This window comes from Pieris napi, chromosome 5 (genome assembly GCF_905475465.1).
Source record: "Pieris napi chromosome 5, ilPieNapi1.2, whole genome shotgun sequence".
NCBI lineage: Eukaryota > Metazoa > Arthropoda > Insecta > Lepidoptera > Pieridae > Pieris > Pieris napi.
Window position 1 is genome coordinate 5938466 of NC_062238.1, and position 24344 is coordinate 5962809.

The following is a 24344-nucleotide window of genomic DNA, read 5'->3' on the forward strand; positions in this document are numbered from 1 at the left end:
AACTTTTACCTAAACTAGCAATATTTGATTGTCATAAATAAGTAATATTTGTATTGTCTGTTATCATACGACCATCGCAGTTGTGCAGGCAACTGCTTGACAATACAAACAATATAATATCCTGATATCCTGATAATAAAATATTACTTACCTGATAATAACATAGTACAGGTAGTTTCATATATTATATGTGTATATATTGTGTAATTTTCACAATTAGTGTCCGAGTACCCTGAGTCATTTATAGTCTTTGATTCAAAGAAGTCGGTTCTTTATTTCTAAGTTTTAAGTAAAAAAACAATAAACGGTGAGTTAACATTACATTCGTAAATTATTCATTCAGTAGGTTTAGGTAAAATCAGTATCAGGTAAAATTTTTACAATCGAAAATTTTTCATTTTCAATCCCGATTAAGAAACATGAAAAGGAAATTTCCAGTCCACAGGGAGTTACGATTTTACTGTTACGTAAACACAATATTTATGTCTAGCAATACTTCATTTTACAAAAACAATATTGTAAAATAAGACTATGAATTTTGTCAGAGCTATTGGAATTGGGAATTAAAAGCAGGCTGTAATTTTCCGATGTAGACTATTTCCTATGGGCTTCTATTAATCTCCTATGAGCTTTAAGTTCAAGCTGTGAATTGGAAGCATAATTAGAAATTTAGGCATCTGTTTGAACTTTAAGCTAATTGAGCTCAATGCATAATTAGCAATTTACAGTACTTTAATTATTAATTATTTATTGCAATAATTATGTTATACCATTATTTTGTTAGTAAGTACATGTTTCTATTATACGTCGCAAAAGAAAAAAAATCCCCTCATTTATAATAATTTGCATGATTGTCACCTACGTTCACAGGCAGGGTCAAGAACGCGCCCTGCAGATCTTTTCCGAGAACCGTACGTACGAATAATTTAAAAAATAAATATTTAATAATCACAAGTATGATTTTTATCTTTAATTATTCTTCAAAAAGATCATAAAACAATTGAAAATGGTAATTCTATAACATAAACAACTTTAATAGTTTTCATAAAATCAAAATAACAAGATATACCTACTACTAAATAAAAAATAACAAGATATACTAGACACTAAACTTACATTTCATTATTATGTGTTTTTAAAAAATTTATTCTTATTAAAGTTTTAAAGTAAATATGTATTACATCCTTTGTTATTTGTCAACTTGATGTAGCAGTCTATCTCGCTGACGCACGATTGATGAAAACCACTCGAAAAACCGAATTATATTTTTTTTTTAAATCGCATTTATATTTTGGAAGTCAAGGGTTTTGGTCAAGAGAAGAGAGAATATTTTCAATAAATATAATATTTTGTTTTAGATTATGCTTTTCCTCATATGGACAGGCGTACTCATCGCAGTTATTTACATTTATCTTCGACGAGCCCATTCAAGATTCACACCGTACGATGTTAAGCAATTACCAACTTTGCCATTCGTTGGCAATGTATTACCGCTGATCCTGCGCAAGATGCACTTTGTGGAGGATTTGTCACGTTATTATGATAGCTTTCCTGAAGAACGGTGGGTATCGCTGTCATTAAACTGTAACTGTAAACAAACAATTTATGAAATAATCTTATTAGTTGCATAGATAGATAGATAGAAAATGCATAGAAGATAGATATGATCGAAATCTCTTACACTGTAATATAATGTAAAATAAATAATGAAAGCTTTAATTCAGCCATATGAATATAAATGTTTATTTGATAATGACGGAAAGTTACGTTACGTTACGTTAGTTATTTATATGTAGTAGTAGTATACTAAATTATATTGTTTTGTTTCTTTGTTGTAATATAAGATCATCAAAGAGAAAAATAACTGTCAGTATATTCACGCAATTGCGAGACATTCTTAACTTTCATATTTATGTGGTAACTTTATAACTGAGGAGCGTGATTGTACTCGTTCCGTGAAAAATTGTAGTGAACGAAACTATAAAAAATTTATAGTATAAGACTTTTATCGGATATCAATGATCTTCATTTCATATTTTTTAGGTTCATTGGGAAATATGAATTTACAAATCCCGTCATAATTGTGCGTGACTTAGAACTTATTAAAAAGATTACAATTAAAGATTTCGAGTATTTTCTCGATCATCGAGCGTTTACAGATGAGACGGTGGAGCCCATATTTGCAAGGAACCTTTTTTCATTGCGAGGTCAGCCATTATTTAGTTGTTCTAAAATTAATCTGCAACCCCTGTTTCATCAACACCTTTGTATTGAAATAATTTTTTGCACAAAAGGTACTCGTATTTAAAGTAGTATTCTAATCGTAAGGGGCGTAGTATTTTTTATACAATTTTATGTAACAAACAATTCGTTCCGGCTCGGAGGACTAAAAAATTGAGCAAAGTATTATACATTATTTTATTTTTTCACTATGCACTTGAACATTTTAAAATAGACCTATATTTATGTGTATGACTTTTATACATAATTCTTTTGGAAGTATAACATATTTCTAATTACAATTATAGGTGATGAATGGAAAGACATGAGATCAACATTGAGTCCAGCTTTTACCAGCTCTAAGATTCGAGTGATGGTGCCTTTTATGGAGGAGGCAGGAAACCAGATGATGGCCGCCTTGAAGAAGCAAATCAAAGCGAATAGAGGTGATTAATAATGCATTCGTAATTCTGTAAAACTGTTGTATTTGGAAACCATATAGGTCGATTAATATTTATTTCTAACACGATCCTTAAAGAATTCAATCTTCGAGCTATTAGGGTTTTTTTTGTGCGTTAACATGTTTTGAGAGTTCATTATTACCATTAAATGTCTGGGAGCTGAAGGCGACTGGAATCACTGCTTCTAATTACCATTTAACCAGCCTTGCGATTCTTTAACTCACTTTTCGAACTCACACAGCGGTTTTCACAGCGATGGTCGCGCTCAAATCAGTCGTGAAGTAGTCATTTTATGATTTGGATAAGGAGGGAGCTAGTAGTTTATTGTTTTTCAGAATGCCAAATCGTAAAATGACTGCTTTAGGACTGATTTGAGCGCGACCGTCGCTGTGAAAACCGCTGTGAGAGTTCGAAAAGTGAGTTACAGAATCCCAAGGCTGTTATGAAAAATGAGATGCATAGGATAATTCCTATGAATATTGTTTTCCACATTACGATATCAATTTGCTTGGGTTTTAGCAAAATAAATATGCTGGTAAAATCAGAGTGCAGGTGTTTGTACCTAAGAATTACAAAAATAGCAGAGTTATTGCTTAATGTGGCGTAATCGTTGATCAAGTTATTTGAAGAATAGAAACTTGTGATCACTGTGGGTCTTTATTTCCTTTATATTTTGGACTTCGAAAAATATAGAAAATAATGATGTACATTATTCGTGAAAATATTTAAAAAACATCGGATAACCATTCTTTCGTGTTTGTAGTTGGTTAGTTAAAACTAGTAACTATTATAATAAGCGCACTTAAATATATACAGTTGTGTTATTCAATCTGCCCACTTATATTCAAAATTGCTGTAAACTTGATTTGAACTTGAATTAATACGAAAAATGTTTTGTCTGAACTTATCGCAAAATCGTTTTAGTTTTTGCGGTTTATACTCGTAATTCATTTTTAAACACGTCGTTCCATGACGCTTAGAACACATAGAAGACAAAATGGGTGGCGGTCAGCACTTAACTTTTAATTACCCGCCTGCTCGATTTCCTCATTTCACATAAAAAAATAGAATAATAAGAAATAAATATAGTATTATAAAAAAAATTACCCAGTGCTATGCCAAGTAGTGTGCAGATACGAGTGAACATATCGTAAATAAAACATAAGTAAAGTTAAAAGTTAAACTGATTTTTGATGATTCATCGCGTCGTAAATCAATTGGTATGAAAAACGAATACTTAAGCTTTGTTTAAATGAAATAAAAATACCTTAGTTTAACAATTAATTGAGACCAATATTTTTTTTATTAATAAGGGTTAAAATGTATCCCATATAATTTCTATATATTCTTTAAATATTATTGATTGGACTTTATTCTACGTTCTTTTATTAAAACTCGATACAAGTAATAATTTCCGATTGTGAATAGTTGTGAACCAAGTTATTTTTTTCTTATATTATTTGAAAACCTATAATTCAGAAATCGGTACTAACCTTATTGTTCTTAATGATAGATAGGACTTTTGGAATCGTTAAACGTGCCTCATACTCGTAATATAAAACGGGTATTAATATCAGTACCATGTTTGTTATGATGGTAACGGCGTGCATAAAAATACTGGTAACCATGGTAACCAATATACGAACGTTTCCACTTTTTTTTATGCAAACAGGCAGAAGGCTCACCTGATGTTAAATTATACCGCCGCCCATGGACACTTACAATGCCAGAAGGCTCGCAAGTGCGTTGTCGGCCTTTTAAGAATTGGTACGCTCTTTTCTTGAAGGACCCTAAGTCGAATTGGTTCGGAAATAGTTCAGCTTTCGAACAAAGCTGCAATAAGCTCCAAGAACTTCCTGTGCGGTGTACCTATATACCCTCGTATTTACCAATGGTAACAAAAAATTTACAGGTAATTTAAGTTCGAAGTCAGACCCAATATTTAACATAATTAAGCCTTTCCGTCGTATTATTGTAGATTGTTGTACAAATATAATTATATGTCTTGCAAACAAAATACAACTGCGCAGTTGCAACTAATAATAAAACTTAGGTAAACCGTACACGAACGTATTTGCATAATGTGTTAATATAACATTATATTTTAAACACTATTGACACTTGCAATAAATTTTAGTCTATGCCCATTTAAATAAGAAACAATTTTGCTTTTTTGGGGTCAGTTTTTAAAGGAATTTATTGAATATTGATTTCATTGTTGAAGCAATATGATACCATAGAGTCAGTCCATGGTCAAATCTTAGCCCAAAATCTTTTATAGGTCAACCAGTAGAAATAGACTGCAGGGACCTGACTCGCCGTTACGCGAATGACGTCATAGCTACTTGTGCTTTTGGCCTCAAAGTGGATTCTCACGCAGAGGGTGACACAAAATTTTTTGAAATGGGACGAAATGCTGCTGAATTCAAAATGCGACAAATGATTATGTTTTTTGCATATAGCGCGTTTCCCACGTTTGTTAAGGTAAGCACACGGGTGAGGCAGTTGTAGGCAACGCTCATTTATTTATTTATTTATATTTATTTATTTATTTATACTTAATTACCTTAATCAAAAACATACACATAACTAAAATAAAAAAAACAGGTTACAAAAGTTATAAGGCAACGGGCGACCTTATCGCTAACAAGCGATTTCTTCCAGGCAACCCTACTATTTCGGTGTTCGGTGGAATATGAGATAATAAATTTTAGATATATGTATGTCAACAATAGTTGTAACATCTAATTGTAATGTTAAAGTATGCAAATACAGGAGTCTAGGCTCCGATTATGATTTTGTCCCATTCGGTGTCGAGACCCTTGGTCCGTGGGGTCCTAGCACTATAAGGCTTTTTAAGGAAATAGAAAAAAGGTTACTCGACATCACAGGAGACTGATGAGATGGCAGCTACATCGGACAAAGAATTAGTCTAGCTATTTAAAGGAGAAACGCTGCCAGTATCTTCGTAACCTTGCCTAAATGTTTAATGATATATTTTAGTTATTTTATTTTAAGATTAGTTATTGTTTTTGTTATAATAATTTATGTTAGCTATACAATTACGAAATAAACTGAAATGGTTATTGTAACAAGAACTATATATGTTTCTATAAGCTATTGTAAAACTCCCGCAAAAAATATCTTTTATTTTGTTTATTATTATAATGCCTTCTGAGCATGTTCGTAAGCTTAATATTTTTAATAAAACATTATTACATTATTTTATTTGTTTCAGTGGATAAAAATGACACTATTTACTAAAGAAACAACATCATTCTTCAGAAGTTTAGTAATCGATACAATGAGAAACAGGGAAGCTCACAATATACTACGACCTGACATGATACATCTTCTGATGGAGGCCAAGAAAGGTATTGCTTTACCACAGACTATTTTATCCTAATAGTTCAAGTCACCGTCGTGGCATTTTAATTTAATTTACTATAAAACAATAATTGTTACACTTGCAAGACGCTATCATTCAAATAAGGTTAGTAACTTAAAATCTTCGCTTAAGCGATTGTGAAATAGAAATAATGTGATTACAACGGCGTATAAAACGTATATCCATGTTTTCCTTTAAGTCCTCATCTCAATGGTGTAAGATATATATGTCACAAATTAGCTGAATTTGTTTTCCCGGGATGTTTAACATTAGATGTGCAAAAGTCGTTCGAAGGGTTTTATTTATTTATTTATACTTTATTACCTTATACAAAAACATACATATAAAAAAAATTCAAAAGCAGGTTACTTAAGTTATAAGGCAACGGGCGGCCTTATCGCTAACAAGCGATTTCTTCCAGGCAACCCTAATGTGGAACAATAAAAAAAAAACACCTGCAGAGGGTAAAGTACAAGAAGTGCATAAAGAATTAACAAAAAAAGCTCAAAATAACACGTAACTATAACTAAAATAAAATCAAGTAAATTCTAAAGAAAAAATAAAAATATGTACAAACAAAAATTTAAATGCCAATCAAAAAGTTAACTGAGTCACAATAATTAATATATAATAAGGTATATATATAAGTAGTAGCAAATTACGAGGAAGAAAAAAATGATCAAAAAGAAGCTTTTTAAATAAATTTAAAGACTGAGCTCGTCTGATATCAATTGGTAAGGCATTCCATAGCAGGAAACTTTGCACAGTAGTAGGGTTTCTATTAAATGTACATTCGTGAACTTTTTCCCGCAACAAAACATCTTGCTGCGTAGCAAATGATGTTGACACGTGACTTTCTTTGTATTCAAGCAAGTCATTAACGCATTGTTTAAACAAGGTGTCAAAATGAAGTGCATTTTATCTAAAACAATAGCGGATAGTTCCATTAGCTTAACAGCGTGTGAAGTACTCGATAAATAATACTACTATTATTGCGCAATATGTGATTGATAGGTAAACAAATCACCTTAGAGTCTAAACCCTATTTTACATATTATATATATTCTTGGAAAAATAATATAACGAGTTATAAACATATAATTAATCATACCCATGTCATAAGACTGGTAAATAATAATTATCACAATGGATCAATGAATCACGGTTATAATTTTTTTTTAGCTTGTTTATTTCATGAGGAATCAATAAAACAAGAAGTAAAATTCTGACGACCATGGACACATGGTTTGCTTGCATGGCTTATGGATATTCTTATTTTCTACCGTTACAGAAACTTAAAATTATTTCAATAAATATTATGAACTAGCGGACCCGACAGACGTTGTCCTGTCTTAACTATGGATACTGTTTTCGAATTGGTAAAATTAACTGAACTTATATTCCAAAACTGGAAATTATTTAGGGCAGTTTTTGTCGTGCACCACCATTATGTGGAGCTACCCACTCAAGTATTTCCGAACAACCGACTTAGGTTCCTTCAAGAAAGGAGCGAATTCTTAAAAGCCATCGCCGGCAACGCACTATCAAGCCCTCTGGCATTCATAGTGTCCATGGGCAGCGTTATCACTTAATATTACATAAGCCTCCTGCCCGTTTTCTCCCTGTTCTATAACAAAACCTTTTCATAACAATTAAAAGACAAAACTTTTGTGAATTCTATGAGCGTTAAACTCACGTGAGTCCCAGACTCTCTAACCCTTCTGCTTTACATACTACTTGTAAGGAACAAACAGGTACCATACCCAAAACAATGTCGGATGCTTGAGCGAGTGGGTAAACTCCACCATTGTTAAATATTTATTTTCTATGTATTGTATGATAGATCCAACAAAGGCGGTCAAAATGAACTTGAATATGTACTTTAGGATTAGGCCTATCTCCAAGCTAATTCCAAGATATACTTGACATGAATACACGCAAATATATTCACATGAGTATTTCCATTACGTACCTGGTTGACATTGCTTTTTTTATTATAGGGCATTTAAATCACGATGAAAACTCAAAGGAACGTGATGCAGGCTTTGCAACTGTAGAGGAATCTGCTGTAGGCAAGAAACATATTATTTGATGTTTTGTTTCCATAATTCTTTACAACGCGTAACCTCCAAGACTCGACTTAGTGTCAAGCTCCCGAAAACGTCGATCGACTCCACAATGTAACATTTCTTTCTTTCTTTCATGTAACGTTCCCTATAATCCCAGAAAAATCACAGTCCATTCAACTTTGAGAATTAAATTACTTTTGACGGACATGCATCATATCAGCCGTGCGATTCTGTTAATCCGTGAGTTCACCTCGCACTAACAACGCTCCCTTCGTCACTCACTTAATTTTACGTATCTCATGTTATTCTGTTAAGCAATTTCACATTACGTCTTGACAAGCGTAGGTAGCTTGTAGTTTATTGTTTATCACAATGCCAAAGCGTAAAATGACTGCTTCACGACTGATTTGAGCGCGAAAACCGCTGTGAGAGTTCGAAAAGTGAGTAACAGAATCGCAAGGCTTGATATAATAATTATAGAACAGAGAGACATGTAAAGGTGACACGGGAGAGAAATGAAAACCAAAACTTCTGAATAAATATTGACTATATTCTTAATAATATTTAATGTTACATCTACTCCAAAGCTACATCTCAAAGTGTTAAATATAACAACTTCATTTAAAGCTGAATTTAAGAAAAAATGAATTTTAAGTACTTAATTCCTTTTAGCCTGGTCAGACAATGATCTGATTGCTCAAGCTGTTCTCTTCTTTATCGCTGGCTTCGAAACTGTTTCATCAGCTATGTCATTCGCTATACGAGAATTGGCGTTAAACAAAGATATACAAGACCGATTGGCTAAGGATATTAGAGAAGATTTTAATAAAAATAATGGCAAGATAGATTACACGTCGATTCAGAACCTACCTTACCTGGATCAAGTTATTTCAGGTAAGAAAATAAAAAAATATTGCCTCATTTCTAGAGCGATTCTAGAAAGTTAATTATCAGATTTAATAGGATATCAATAAGATTTACCCTCTTATTCATAATAACTAAATCAGCCTAGTTACACAATTTGTTCTGTTTCTCTCAAATATTTACGCTATGACGGAAAGAGACTATGAATAGTTAGTAGTTGCCTGTCGTATATATTGGAATTTGTATACTCGTGTTTAACACCGCTGTGAATTCGAGGTCGCCTGAGGCATGTCTAAAGTAAAAGCAGTTTCTTTGACGGCGAATCTAAGTCCCACATACACAACAAAGTGGTCCTGCCTGGAACACGGCTCAGACGCGGGAACAGCGTCGTATCCATGAGAGCATGTACATATACTTAAACATTTCAGAGGTGCTCAGATTATGGACTCCCGGGTTTCAATTGGACCGAATCTGTACAAAACCATATAACTTGGGGAAACCGAACAAAAATGCCCAAAAGGATTACATTGTGAGTAACATTCGTAACATAATTTGGTTATATTAATAATTGATTTAAAAAAAAAAACACAAAAATCTTTATTTGTTTAGCTATATATAATAGAATTCAGATTGAGGCCTCCCTAGTAAGTCAGAGACCTGGGACAGGGAAGGCTCGCTCTTCTTTAAATTAACAAAGTTTCAACAAAATAACCAACACAATTGGTTTTAAAACGTGGGTACTGTAATAAAAGAAAAAAGAAAATAAATAAATATATGAATATATGACGACTGTGTGATGATGATATGAATGTGTTATTGTATGTGTCTGTGAAAAGGTGAAACAAATCCAAGTGAAAGTGTAGGAAACATGAAAGAGATGGATTAAGGAAAAAACCTATAATGTAGGATTCAACAGTGATTCCGTCTTGTCATAATCTAGTGTACCGAGCCAATGGTTTAAGGCGGAAACATACTACCAAAACGCGACGCTACACCACGCCATCCGATGCATGTCAGTACTTATCAATCCCATATATTTAATATGGTCAGATGCACATAGACAACACGCCATGTGATCACACACGGTAACATCCAATCGAATTGGATCGGCGTGTTGTGGATGTTGTGATGATGACGTCATGCGTCAGTCTTTCGAGTTTTTGACACGAATGTCAATTTATATAAGTACTTAAATATTTTTGGATTTATTTGGCGAAATGAACGACGAACAATTAATTGAGTTAGTGAAACAATATTCTGTTTTATATGACATGAGATTACCTCAATACAAGGATAAAAACAGGGAGTTAGGATGTTGTTAGTTTAATACAAATAACCTGCTAATCAATTCAGTTTATTAGAAAAATACAGGGTGGGCCAGAAAGATTTGCGAATTTGAAAAAAAACTAAATACAATATGTACACATACAATTTTTTTATTTCAATTAAAAAAGACATCTGGGAAATTTATTTCTTAAAAATAACATCATCCAGGTGTGCACCATTGCGCTGCAAACATTCCTCGAACTGAACCTCAAATTGGTAAAAACTTGCTGGCACATAGCGCGGGGAATAAATCAGCTAAATGACTTCTGAATTTGCAAGCGTGTCGTGGTGTCGCGTGTTGGTAATGTGCACGATGGACATCGGGTGTCGACACGACACGTCGCGTCGCGTTTTAGTAGTATGTTTCCGCCTTTAAAGTTGTTTTACATTTGTGGTATGCAAGAATATGCAAGCCAAGGGTTTTATTTAAACTATTATAGAGATAGGTTGAGCGACTAGTGAATTGATTTTGTGTTATGACTGCTCCTATACCATACTTTAATATAGATAAGTCTTATTTTATTACAGACACTTTTAAAAATTTATTTCATACCTCTTTTATATTTAATCATTAATGTCCCATTAGTTAAAAGCTTCTCAAATATCACTTGAACATTTATTATAATTTAAACAGACATCAATTTTTATGAGTTCCCAAGATTAGATGCTGTATTTTTTATAGCTTCAAAAGGGAGAGCAATTAATAATACCAGTGTGGTGTATCCATCGGAACCCGGAGTACTTCCCTGACCCAGAGAAATTTGATCCAGAGCGGTTCGCTGATGATAAAAAGGATCTCATTAGGCCTATGACCTATATGCCATTTGGTCTTGGTCCTAGAAATTGTATCGGTATGAAAAATTTACGTATTGTTCCAATGAACCGATATCTGCGTTCTATATAAGAAAAAAAAAACACTAGCCGTATTTGCTATGAGCCGTATGGCTACTTAAAGTGCTATTGACAGACATTCTAGCAACGATACTTTACAATGATACAAACTTTACTGTGAATTGAGTGGCGTCGTTATTGTCGTTTCAGTGTTTTTTCCGTTTTCTGATACTAAAAGCAAGTGCATCACACTTTGTCTTACAAAAGAAAAGATTAAAGAACTTTAGCGTAAAGGTCCATTAATAAAAGTAGTACCAAAATGGTAGTATAAGAAAAAAAGTTAAAGAAACAACATATTATTTCTAGTTTAACGATCCCAGGTCATTTTAAATTCAACATATGAAAATATTTTTCATAAAATTCAGTCTTCTTTAAGTTTTTTTTGCATTTATATATATACTACTGGCACTTAAAATCCAAAGTAGTAAGCTTATAAAGCAAATCAAATTTCAAAAGAAATCAGAAAATTTAATAATGTAAGCGCTAATTGTTTGTTACAAAAAAAATGTGTGCATGTACTAGGTGTACACACACGTAAGAAGTGAAACTTCTTTATGACCTTACTTTTGGAAAATGATCTACTTTATGCAACTTTACAGAAATTGGTTAAATAAAGTAAAATTAGATAAATTTTAACAAATGGCTTTTATTATCATAGACATGAATACAAATACAATTATTTCATTTTACCTTATTACTACTAAGATTATTACAGAATTTCATTAATTGTAATAGAATTATTACTATCATTGTTATCGTTATCATATATTTTTGTTATTAATGACTTCGAATCTCTTCGGATCAACCGTTGTAGGACAAGAAAAAGATGGTGCGTAACCGAAAAATGTGACGGTAAATTTTTTCCAACGCCGATAAAGAAGTTTGACTTCAAAAAGCAACATGGCGTGTAACCGAAATACAAGACGATTTGCTACAAAATTTCTCCCATACGTCGATAAAGAAGTTTCACTTCAAAAAGTTTTATGGTCACATTCACATATTTCTATGTAGGCCATTTACATTTACGAACAAAAAGCATTAAAAATATTTTTCAGGTTCCCGTTTTGCGCTGTTGGAGCTGAAGATGTTAATCTATCAGATCCTGCTGCATATGGAAGTTCAACCTTCGGAGAGAACTGTTTTGGAGACAGTTTTTGCAAAGAATACATTTAACCTCAATCTTGAGGGTGGATTTTTGCTGAACTTTAATATTCGAGAGTCAAAGGCATAAACGTATTTTTAAAAGCAATAATCGTAAATAATTCTAAAAGATTTTATTTCGGATTCTTTACACTTCTTTGCATACAAGTAAACCACAAACATTGACTTAAATCTGAAGGCTGAGCTCAACGTGCTGCCTATATACCAGCTAACAAAGAAATTCAAAAGAAAGAAATTTAACATTATAACCTGAAATACAAAAAATATACGTGCATTACAACAATCTCTGAGCAGATCGATAGGACAAAGAGTTTATATTGGAAAGAGTCGAGCCTACTATTAAGCACGGCTATCTACACACACATACGCACAAAGCATTATATGTAGTTACTAAAAACAAGGTTTTCCTTGTATTTACTTACATTTAAGGAAGAGCTAGGAACTCTGGCACAAGAATAATTTACGCAAAACACATATATATTTTTATTTGTATATACTGAATTTTGTTATGTATTTGCATTCATGTATACATACTTGGTGGAAGTAATAAATGTTTTGAAATTTTTACATTTCTATTACACCTCTTAGTTTAATTTTAAGATTATAATATTGTCCATTGTATGTTTAAATGAGTCTTAGTTACTTATACTATTTAATAAAATCAAAAAGAATTAAACAAAGAAATCTAACCCAAATAGTAAAAAATACACTACTGTCTTACAAAGAACATTGTCCTAAAAAATTTAATACAGTTATGGCAAAGATAATTTATTTCTATATAACTTAAGTTCTGCAGTAATTGGTATAATTAATATTAGCAATAAGTATGATATAATAACTTTAAAATATTAATTGATTATTGGGCCCTGCGGCTTTAGACATCACTGTCATAGCGTGACGCTATATAGCCCATGGGTTTCTTTGATAAATGGACTATACACATTACTATCGACTTACTACTATACTAAGAATTTTCAGGTCCAATCAGAAGCTTCTGATATTAGCGCATTCAGCAATACAAACAAACTTTTCTGTTTAAAATTTTGCAAATGTTGCTACTTTACCAACATTTTAAAAATCGCAGGCAATCTGGACTTTTCAGTTCAGTGTCTGTCCAGCTATATATGTAGATAAAATCATATCAACCCGTTCATCAATTATTAAAGCTAGTGTCGTATACTCTGACTCATTCAAGGTGTTCTATTCAAAAGAGTCGGTTCTATATTTAGATGTTTATGAAGTAGGAAAACAATAAACTGTGAGTAATATTATTTACAATTTCCGTTCCTAAACAACACGTTGGATCCTTTACGTAGTAAGTTTACCGATTTTTATCGATGTATTTATGTGTAAAAAAATTATATACTTTTATATAATTTAACATATATTTATATATATTTATTTAGCAATTCAAAGGGGGGACGCTGCCAGTATCTTCGGAACCTTGCCTAAAGGGACTCCTTTTAATTATATATTTTAGTTTATGTTAAGTTTAGTTATTTATTTCAATTTATATTAATGTTTAAAGAACTTTATTTCTCATTACAAAAATTATTTTTTATTTACATGAGAAATTTAATATTAAGTATATACGAACGAGATACACGTCGCCATCATTACCATATTATTTTATTATTATATAAGTGATATTTAAATATATTGTACAATATATCAAGCGAGCAAGTATGAACGTAATTTTTTTAAAATTAGCTCATGAAAGTGACTAGAAATGTTCCCATAACAGTTAACAATTCCTTCCACTACTGGCATTTCAAGTGTTGAGATTCAATGTATACTTAGTTTATTTGTCATACAGATAATTGCGACAATAGATAAATAGATAATTCCCAGACGGCTACTTGACTAAAAACATTATGTTCAATTATGATCAATTATGTCTGATTTAGTGAGTGGAACTACGATGAATTTTATAGAGCTCACTTGTTTTTATCGTTTACAATAATTATTTTTATAACAAATAAACGTTATTTTTTTAACTCCATTAAAACAATAAAGGTTAATAACTTACATAGCAAGTAAGCAGGCGCAGTAGACTCGGGCTGATGAGTATAGCACTGACTTCCAGCGAGTCTGGTAGGGAGACATGAGTATACAAACAACATAGAAGAAGTATGAGATCAAAGCAAAGGCGTACGTAATTACACAACTTATTTTAAATGTTGTAGGTAATTATAGGTTTAATTTCTTTTGTTTTGCACCGGCATTAATATCAAGGTCGACTTAACATTCGCGACGAATTCGTAAATTTTTTTGTAGTATGTATTTTGTTTTAGATTATGCTTCTCCTTATATGGACCGGGGTGCTCATCGCAGTTATATATATTTATATTCGACGAATCTATTCGAGATTTACAACGTACGATGTTAAGCAATTACCACCGTTGCCCTTTATTGGCAATGTATTGCCGCTCGTCCTGCGCAAGATCCACTTTGTAGAGGATTTGTCACGTTATTATGATAACTTTCCTGAAGAAAGGTAATTTAAGTACTATGTTTTATTTCCAGATCTTAAATTGTAAATTAAGTATATAATTAAATGGTATTTTTAGGTTTGTTGGTAAATATGAATTCACAAATCCGGTTATAATTGTGCGTGATTTGGAACTCATTAAAAAGATAACTATTAAGGATTTCGATTACTTCGTGGATCATCGAGCATTTACAGATGAGAAGGTAGAGCCTATATTCGCAAGGAACCTTTTTACATTGAGAGGTTAGGCATTTTCTAATGTCTTTTTACATTCACTTTTGAGGTATTTTTGCTGAATACTTTTTTATTTAACAGTCTAATATATCTAGAAATATCTCGAGCTGCTTAAAAGAATAAGAATTATAATTATAATATTGATGACTATAGGTGATGAATGGAAGGATATGAGATCAACTTTGAGTCCAGCTTTCACCAGCTCAAAGATACGAGTAATGGTGCCATTTATGGAGGAGGTGGGAAACCAGATGATGGCCGTGTTGAAAAAGCAGATAAAAGCGAATGGAGGTAGATAATATAAACAACATTTAGAATATTCATCATAAAATAATAAAGATCTATACGCAAATGTCTGATGAGATAAGAAGGCGATAGTAGTATCACTAAAATCGAATATATCAAATGTACTTTGTTAAAGTGTTAAATTACAATCCCATCTGCCCACTTAAATTCAAATTTATGATTAAATTGATTTGAACTTGAAATAACTGATACGACAAGTGTTTATATCTGTCAAATGTATGTACAATCTACAATTGAAAATATGATACTGATAACAATTTTCAATTCGTAATTATTCTACATGGTTGTAATATTAAATGAAAGTCTTTTACTATTGTTCAAAACAATGATGTTTCTTTAATTACTTTATTCTAGCTTTCTTTTTAATTTAATTGAATCGATATTTAAATGTGATTAAAATCTCTAAAAAAGTCGTTTTTAAGAAGATACGTTCTTTTAAAATAAATCTAAGAATGTGTTTAAGATCATGTTCTTTATCAGTTCAAAACGATTTATTACATAAAATTGAAAAATAACTTATAAAGTATATTTTGAACTAAGAAGTATGTAATGTCAATGCGCGTTCGTCCGCTATTCAACAATAAAATATTTTGTCTAAAACATACCGACTGATTTGAAAGTGCTTATAATTTTGTGCTTATGTTTGGTAATTAATGGATATTTCAAAATAGGCTAATATGTCGTTTATTTTGAAAACAAACGACAAATACTGACTATATTAATATTATGTTATGATAATAATTATCATAAACTATTAGTTAATATATGTATACCTTTTCATTATATAATACAAATGCGTTTATTTTCTTTATTTTTTTTTCTTCTTTGCGTTTGTTTTTTTTTAGATCTCTTAAACTACGCAACAGATTTTGATGTATAATAATTCAGACCTACACATTGAACACGTCACTTCTCGCCGGCTATACGCTTAGGTGTTTTACTAAGCTTTGCACTTTCTAGGCACTGCATTATATATTTTGTTTTAGGTAAACCAGTTGAAATAGACTGTAGGGACCTGACTCGCCGCTATGCAAATGACGTCATCGCTACATGTGCTTTCGGCCTTAAAGTGGATTCGTACACCGAGGGTGATACAAAATTTTTCGAAATGGGAAAAAATGCTGCGCAATTTAAAATGAGACAAATGATCATGTTCTTTGCGTATAGTGCGTTTCCGGCTCTTGTTAGGGTAGTACCCTTTCACAAAAACAATTAATCATTTATTCATAAACAATATATTTTATTAATATTTATTTCAGTGTATGAAAATGACACTATTTACTAAAGAAACAACATCATTCTTCAGAAGTTTAGTAATCGATACAATGAGAAACAGGGAAGCTCACAATATACTACGACCTGACATGATACATCTTCTGATGGAAGCCAAGAAAGGTTCTTAAATTTCTCTTTAATAACATAGTAAAAGCTACCCGACTGTATATTATCGAGTTTCAACTGATGATGATTTTTGAATGATGTAAATAATCGACTTTGAATTGCAGGTTTTAAAAAGTCGTTTCTAACTAACATAAATTCCTATTTCCCTCAATAAAAGTTATACTGTTGATATATGTATGCTGGTAATTCATTAGCTTAATTAGTTCTTTATATATATTATACTAAACACAATTAATAAAAACAACTAATTTTGAAGAAGGCCTGGCAAATTATTTGTGCAAGTGAGCCACTGCCGAGCCTTATTACAAACACTATACGCTAAATGGTATAAATTGCTCTGCAAAAAGGTAATTAATTCAAATAAAGTTGCTTGACCTTTGAACCCTACTATTTTATTAATTATAATTTTAGTTCCTAATTGTACCTTTCCTATTAATACATATATTAAGTAGTACCGATTGATGGGGCATCGATATTGGTGTTGTTGTGTACCGGGTTGTGCAGCTCCCTCAAAAATGGTTGAGCTGCATGAGCTATTCGGGGCATGCTTGCCGTCTGCTGGCACAGGCTTGCTCAGATCGATCTGGTTCTTTCTTCCAAAGACCAGTCCAGTAAATACTCTGCATTTGTTTACACCAACTTATTAATTTATTATTGTATTATCTGGACTATAAAAGAGACCAAGACCCCCGAGTTTGTTTCGACATTTCTTCTCAGGGCAGTCAGTTAGGAAATGTCGACTTCATCTAGTTTAGGAAGACATTGTAAAAGTGATTTATATAGTCCTACTTGCAAGAATAAACTATTTCATTTCATTTCATTTCATTTCGACCGCCGCGTGGCTTATTAAAAATGACGATTTACTCGATTATTATAACTGATATAATACATATTAACAACGATTAAAAAAAAACTGTAATTCAATTTTCTAAAATAGTTTATTTAGTATAACATATATAGTATGTTATATTAATTACAACATATACGTTGAAACGAAAACAAAGTCGAATTATTTCGGGAGACGGACCTACCAAAATGAAACATGAAAACACAAAAAAGTAATACGCCATTGGTATATACTAGACCTTAAAGGTTAGGTAAGTGATACATGCGGAGACTGTGGTTTTGGTATTAAATTCCTACGATGTAATAAAATACACATATCTTCATGATCATGACGTAATTGCGTATTAAAATATTACTAAGATCAGCTTTACTGATGGGCTTTAGAATATTCTGGAAATCGCGTCTACTTCTTACATACATACCAATGGGGCTAAAGCCTACAACCTTATTAGGTCTGGACCGTCTTTATACGTGATCATTTCTAAAAGGCAAGTAGTTGATCAAGCTTCTGTGCCTGACACACACCGTCGAATTTGTAGGTCTAAAGCATGCCTACCTTGCGATTCTGTAACTCACGCAGCGGTTTTAACAGCGGCGGTCGCGCTCAAATAAACAAACTACAAGCTTCCTTCTTATCAGAATGCCAAATCATAAAATGACTGCTTTACGACCTATTTGGGTGCGACCGCCGCTGTGAAAACCGCTGTGTGAGTTCGAAAAGTGAGTAACAGAATCGCACGAGTATTAAATGCGCACACGTCTATTTAGTAAGGCGATTGGTGCACAGCCTCGATCGAAGCTACGACCCCAGGGATGAGAGTCGCACGTTGAAACCAATAGCCTTCACTGCTCTACTTCTTACACTGTAGTAAATTATACTGATTTATAAATAACGATATTTTAATTTTAGGGCAACTGACCCACGATGAAAAATCTAAAGAACGCGATGCTGGCTTTGCAACTGTAGAGGAATCTGCTGTTGGAAAGAGGCATATTAATCGAAGTAAGTATAAGTTCACCTTGCTTTAATTCTATTCATCCTATTGGTATATTATATATTATACAATATATAGCACCCATAAGAACTTTTTTATGAGAAATTAAAATTAATTGCTGTTCGTTAGTCTTGCTAAAACTCGAGAATAACTGGACCGATTTGGCTGATCATGATCTTGAAATATTTGTGGACGTTCAGGGAAGGTTTGAACGGTAATAAACATAAATGATAAGTAAATAAATATTATAGATTTGAATTATCCAATAAATACTGTTCCTAGCTGGGAAATATTTGATATCTTTTGTATTAATAGAAATAAAAATGTATCACTTGGCTGTCATATATATATAGATATTTATAGACCTTCAGAAATTTTTGTTTCATAGCTGTACATAGGTTTGATATCTTTGGTCTGTTTTAAAATGTTTTATTAAGTTTTGACACAAATATATGTAGGTGATACAAATTTCACCAGGTCATCTAGTTATGTAATGTGACTTTATATAATTTGCAAAATGATAGACTCAATAAATAATAAAGTGCTTTTGGAACTGGTTTCATACTAGTTTTTTATTATTAATCTCATCAGCGGAAACGCCACTTAAAAGTTTCATGGCTTAGTAATATTTCAAATCTAATAATTCATTTACCTAATTTACTTGTTTAAGCCTGGTCGGACGATGATCTAATAGCTCAAGCTGTGCTTTTCTTCATCGCCGGTTTTGAAGGTATATCTGCCGCTATGTCTTTCGCGTTACGCGAGTTGGCACTGCACAAAGATATTCAAGACCAGCTAGCTAAGGATGTAAGAGAAGACTCTAAGAGAAACAATGGAAAAATTGACTACACGTCCATTCAGGATCTTCCTTACTTAGATAAGGTTATTTCGGGTAAGAAAATCCAGGGTTCAAGTAACCTATTTTTTTTTTATTTTACGGAATAATACAATCTTCTTCATTCATGTAACAATAGTAGTTTGTCAGGACAAATGCATATAACTATAATTATTTAAGTTGTTTTGGAAGTTATACTTCTTTTGGCGCGTTAGGGAAAAATTATGAGTGTACATTTTTATGATGCGCGCGCACACTGTCACAAAAAACCGACACCCTGAAGTTAGTTATAGTCAACAAAATAGTTTTTTTTAATATATACTTTTTTTGGCGCGTTAGGAAAAAATGATGAGGGTATTTTTTTTCTATTGTTAGTTTAGTTTTTTTTACAAACGTAGAATTAGGCGAAAGATGAAAAGATTTTTATCTTGTTACGCCATAGAAGTATAACTTCTAATGCGTGTACTTAACACACACGTTTTTTTATGTTGCTTAATGTTTAGCTATCTAATAACTGACCGGATAGACCATTCATTAGCCGCGGCAGTAAATACTCTCGAGCCGAACTTGCGTACACGTTTTTATTTGATCTCGAAAACAGTAAGGTAACTCTAATTCTTTGTTATCATTAAAGAACAAATGGGTGAATATTATTTTACTAAATTATTATTTTTAATTTTTTTTAATTTCAGAGGTGTTAAGATTATGGACTCCGGGCTTCCAATTAGACAGAATCTGTACAAAACCTTACAATTTAGGGAGGCCAAATAATAATACTGAAAAGGAATATATTGTAAGTAAAATTTATGATGGTAAAACTATTTAATTATTCGTAGATATTCTATAAATAACAGCATATTTAAGGTCATAATTACGTTCAAATATATAAGTACTACTTTTAGCTGTGTTTTATGTATTCAAAGTACATGCACTGAATATATTAAGGAAGTATGATTTGTACGGGGACTATAATAGTTTTGAATAGCTCAACATATACATGATATTGTATTATATTCAAGTTAGTCTTAGAAATTATAGACTAAATAATTTGCAGGAATCGGCCTCTAAAAAGTCCCAATTCCTATAATTATGACAACATCTAGAGATGTACTGCTTTTTTTGCTGCTGATGTCGCCAACTTGGAATTACGTAGTGCTAATTTCTATACTAATATTATAAAGAGGAAAGATTAGATTTTTTGTTTGTTTGAAATGAATAGGCTGCGAAACTGTCGGACCGATTTCAAAAATTCTTTCACCGTTAACAAGCTACACTATTCCCGAGTGACATAGATTATGTTTCATTTTCAAAAAAATTAGGGATGCTTACTAAAACTTGAATAATCTAACCCAAGTTGTAAAAAAATAAACAAAAAACTTCCTTCAATCGCGTGCGCTGCGAAAACTATTAATGATAGAACAAAATGATGTATTTCAATTTTTCAGGACACATCACTATCTATAAAAAATGTCCCGACAGCATGTCTCTATCTTTTATAGTTACGTCACAATAAGCGTCCTTTTATTATTATTTTTTTATTAAAATACCACCGCTAGAAAAGGATCTTTATTCGTACCTAGGTATTGATCCTTATCAAAATTAATACCAACGTTTCACATAAGCTACAATTTAATGGCATAACCACCAAAAAAGCATGGTGGTTCTCCTGTCGTTTCTCTTGAATAGTTTACTACTATGTAATATAGCAAAAATCTTAGCAACAGCAACGCTTGGCCGAGTCTACTAGTTACTTAATAATCGTAATTACGATATACAATTATGTGATATATTTACAGCTACAAAAAGGTGATCAGGTTATAATACCAGTATGGTGTCTCCACCGAAATCCGGAGTTCTTCCCTGACCCAGAGAAGTTTGACCCAGAGCGTTTCGCTGATGATAAGAAGGATCTCATTAAGCCTATGACATATATGCCATTTGGGGTTGGGCCTAGAAATTGTATCGGTATGTAACTTACCATTTGTTCAAATGAATCTTGGTTTCGGGTAAAAAAACTACAGCATTAGGCGCCTAAATTGTACTGAAAGTGCAGTTAGGTCATTCCTATATATGTATATCTATAACTAGTCATTTTCACTAATTTGAACATTAAAATCGGGTCTCGACTACAGCCACTCTTACTACTTGAATTTTAATTCAATGTAATAATAGTCTAATGTCTATGAAATTATATATAGACCTACTGTAATTCATATTTCTATAACTGTAGATAAGTTAGAAATTTTCAATAAAAGAAGAATTTATTGGGTACATTATGAACGTGCAATTCAAAAGTACCAAATTACTGTATGCAACAAAATCTTTTCCTTTTTGATTTTCAAGGAAACCGATTCTTAATTTATAAACGAATGTAATACAGACATTTATCCTACAGAATATAATATAGTCTTTAACTGATTTTTAACGCAAATACTATGTAGTCCTAGTCTAAACTAAAGCCTTATATAGTCGAATACGGAAGTACATTGTATTAAAATTTTTCAGGATCACGATTCGCGCTATTGGAGATTAAGATGCTAATCTATCAGATTCTGCTGCACATGGAAGTTCTACCATCAGAGAAAACTGTCTTGAATCCAGTTTTTTCAAAGGATACATTCAACCTCAACTTAGAGGGAGGCTTTTGGTTGAACTTTAAGATTAGAGAGTAAACTTACATAAGTGATATATCCTTGCATAAACCACATTATATTAATTCATATAAAATCATTTTATAGTGTGATGCTGGTAAAGGGAAAAATTATATAATAAGACATCATGTCATGTGTTAAATGTATTTAATGAGAATATTATGTTTATAAACCTTGATCCAGTCCAGTACAGAAACTAGGCTAACCAGCTACTTCTACTACTTACTACCCTAAGGGTCATGGGGGACAAGGTGCATCAAAGAAAGGACATGACGATAGTGTATTTATATAAGCTATTGTCACATATTTGATTTGTATCTTGGCCTTGTATATTGGATTCGAATTAAATTGTATAATTATGTTTTTAGTTGTTTATTTCATATGCACTGAAACTTAATTGTTCTTATTTTCTTGAAATTTATCCCAGTGAACAGTGAGCAGCTGTTTATGCTGTTAATGAGCTGATGAAAATTGAATATCTGGAGCTCAGATTTCTGTTTCGTGGTATCTTGTTTTATTTAATAGGCATGTAGGTGATCATCCTTCTGATCAGATGATATCTGACAAACGCCTCTGTGGGTACAACGGATGTTAATTTCGACAAGATGTTTTCCTTGACCATACATCATACAATCGAGTGCTAATAAAATAATTATTGGAGTTTACTCCTTAAGAAACGATTTGAGTTATAAGGCCCGGTACGGAAATTTTATGACGAGTAAAATCAAGTGTAAAGGCCCATTTACACGATGCCATTTTCTTGCCTGTAGCATACAATTATATCAACGCAATAAATGAATTGCATAGTCTAAACAAAACGTAACATTCTTGATCAATGGGAAAAGTTTCCTTTCAAAACTATTATTGATGTAAACAGCACGTACAATAATTTCTTACGCAATTCTTGTACGCAATTATCTCTTCATTTGCAAACATGAGTGCAGTGAGTGAGGGTGTGTTAAATTAAATTAAATAAAAATTAAATAAATTAAAAATTAATTTAGTCTAAATTTTTTATTTTGTTTGTTATTTCCTTCGGTTCGAAACCGTCAACTTCAAATTCCTGTGAAAATGCTGCTAGCGCAGCATTACGTGCATCGGTTCTTATAATTTACATTTTCGGTATCCCATAAACACTCATAATAAATCTCAATGAACTTTATTATATCAGCAGAACTGAATTTAAACACCTTTTTACTCATATTCATACCTCTCTGTTGAATGGTTCTAATCTTTTAAGAAGACTGAGCTCTGGTGGTGAGGGTCTATTTTAAAAAAAACAATAATTTATGTTTATATAGAGCCAAAGATGTTACACTATCTGCGTCTAGAATAGAAGTACTATAAACAAAAAAAAAGAAACTATCTTTTTATATAAAATTCAAACAGGTATTCTTTATATTCTAAACTAAAACTTTTTCTTTACATGTGACAAGTGTTACCTGCCTTTATTACATTAATATTTACATATTCAAACTCCGACACTCTTCTAAAATATTTAAGACTTGAATGAAAAATTTGTCAATGCAAATACGTGCAATACTTGCACGAAAGCGCTATTAAATGGTATACGCACGTACAAGCCTGTGTTTAGACAAGTCAAAACTTGAAAGCAATAATCTCCTTAAAATAGTTGCATTGGTGTAAACAAAAGGCATGTGCAATTATTTCCTTATCAATACTTCAATACAATAATTGCATTCAAGTTTTCAAGTGTAAACAGTTGCATACAATTCTTGAACGGCAATTATTGCGCTTCATTTATTGCATTCAATTATTGCTCTGGTTTGTACAAGAAAATGGCATCATGTACCTAAATGGGCCTTAACACGAAAAGTTGAGGCGTTATGTAGAAAGAGACAAACATATATATCTGTAGGATTGAACGTGTAAAAGAATGAGATGGAATACATTACACAGACTTTTCTATTTTGAATTCACGTTTTGACAGCCACGTTACAACATTGTCAGTGTTGACAGGTGTAAAAAATAAAAGTAGATTGTCTAGCGTGCCATAGAGTTTTGTCAATAGTAATGGTCAATGAAATTAAAACTAAAAAGATTGTTCATTCTTATTCTTCTCTTGCTATAAAGGTAACTTTGGTCACAGAAAGAAAATCCTATTTGGGCATAGATGATGTAGGTACGTTTTATTACTACAAACATTTATATTATAAAAACATATTATATTCTTACCACCTTTAG

General features: G+C 32.0%; 1 pseudogene; it reads left to right on the forward strand.

The window, feature by feature from the left end:
• The first annotated feature begins 148 nt into the window (after positions 1-148).
• LOC125049709 lies at positions 149-22502 on the forward strand (annotated as a pseudogene).
• The last annotated feature ends 1842 nt before the right edge of the window (positions 22503-24344 follow it).